The sequence below is a fragment of the Coenobita brevimanus genome, chromosome 98 (genome assembly GCF_032717465.1).
Source record: "Coenobita brevimanus isolate Jiangsu-jjx chromosome 98, ASM3271746v2, whole genome shotgun sequence".
In the NCBI taxonomy this organism is placed as follows: domain Eukaryota; kingdom Metazoa; phylum Arthropoda; class Malacostraca; order Decapoda; family Coenobitidae; genus Coenobita; species Coenobita brevimanus.
Genome location: NC_137051.1, coordinates 31707822 through 31709961, shown reverse-complemented (window position 1 = coordinate 31709961; position 2140 = coordinate 31707822).

Here is a 2140-nt window from a genome sequence, read left to right as displayed (position 1 = left end):
CAGGTGGGTTGGTTGAGTGGGTGGGGGGATAGTAGGAAAAAAGGTCCATGGGGATTAAGTCGATGGAGTGGGAGTAATTCCAAGTGGGAAAACTGATTCTTGGGGATCATATACCTTGGGAAATGATACAACGGAGGGACATAAGGCCAGTGAGTTAAAATAGATCTATGAGAGAAAACAGATCCATGAGAGAAAACAGATCCATGGGAGAAAATAGATCCATGGGAGAAAATAGATCCATGGGAGGAAACAGATCCATGGGAGAAAACAGATCCATGGGAGAAAACAGATCCATGGGAGAAAATAGATCCATGTGCGATTTTGCTGTTTCCCTACGAAGACAATATCGGTTCAGAGGAGAAAATAGGTATTGCACATTAGGGAGAGAGATCCTTAAAGAAAATAGGTTCATTGGGGAAAATAGATTTTTGAAAAAATGTGTCTATAGAGGAAAATGATTCATGATGAAAATAGGTCCATATGGAAAATAGGTACACTGGGAGAAAGGTACGTCTATGTGGGGAAAAAGCTGGATCTTTTGTGTTTGGTGAATGTTCTCCCATTTTTTAGGTAAATTTCGTCATTAATACAGTTTTTATAAGCTGATTCCACATTTGACCTATTTCTTGGGAAAAATTAGTTTTTAAAAAGTTAGGTTAGGTTAGGTTAGTTGATAATAATACTGTAATTAGGTTAGTTGATAAATAATAACAAATAATGTTTAAGCATAACATTCACCTCCTTGCTCCATGCGTAGGTAAATACAGCTATGGTGGATAATGGAACCGTGCCACCCTCAAAGCGCGTTCATTTCCTGACAGAAATCCATTCGTTACAGCAGCGTTTAGAGACGCGCCGTTGAGCAGATCCACCAGGAATGTATATTATGTTCATCTATTGCTTACGGCGGTATAACTTAGATTTTGGACCTTTTGTGTTTATACTTAAATACTATTTGCTGTTATCATTAACTAACCTGACCTAACAGCCTAATTCTTTAAATAATAATTTCTCCCTAAAATTAGGTTTCTGAATCACCTTAAAAACCTGTTTAAGTGACAAAATTTACAGAAAAAAGGGAGAACGTGCACCAAACACAAATGATCCATAAAGCTCACGAATTAAAATAGGTTCATAGGGAAATATATGTTCTTAGGGTAAAACAGGTCCCTGGGTGAATATCTGACAGTGCTGGAATAGGTCCCTGGGATAAAATAGGTGGGCGGGGAGCAGCACCAGGGAGTGCATCCAGTGATGGGTTTATGTGCTAGTACAAATTAAGGCACGGAAAGAGAGAGAGAGAGAGAGAGAGAGAGAGAGAGAGAGAGAGAATACAGTCTAGTAAACACAAATAAAGGATTCAGTAGCCAAATCCTTTGAGTCATCCAAGTGCGGTTTATACAATGAAAATATTATACCACGGAACAGCGGACTCAGCTTATGATATTGAGAGTAGAGAAAAATAATAAATAAAAAGCTTAAAGCATAAATACCAAAAACATAGTAATAAACAAGCCCAGGACTCTGCTGCTGATGACATTCAAGGATGGAGTAAAAAAAAAATTGCTCATCTATGCTTACCACTGTCAGAAATATATACATACTAGAAAAAAAGTTTTAATCTAAATTGATTGTTAAGGAGTAAGAATGGCAAAAGTGCACAGATAAGAGATGAAAAAAAGCACAGTAACAAGAGAGCATTCAGGATGGAAGGAGATTTGGAGCCTTGAACCCATTACTACTTTCCACCAGCTGCAAGTTTGTGATTAAAGTGTGGACTGTAGTAATGGGTATGTCTCCAAATCTCCTCCCATCCTGAATGCTCTCTTGTTTCTGAGCTTTTTTCCTTTCTTATCTGTGCACTTTTGCCATTCCTACTTCTTAACAATCACTTTAGAAGTAAATTTTAGTTTTCTAGTTTATGATCATTTTGTGGAAATATAATTATCCATAAAGAAATTGTTAGATTTGGATGGTTACATGCATAGCAAAATGAAAGACTAAAACGAGGGTGTCCTTCCGTGAAAAAGAAGTGTTTTCGTACGTTCTTTAATTGTAGGCAAGCTGTAGCTAACCAATATTGCGAAAAATGGCGTACTTACCGCGATGCGGTTTTCAGGCAGTCACTCGCGAACCATAG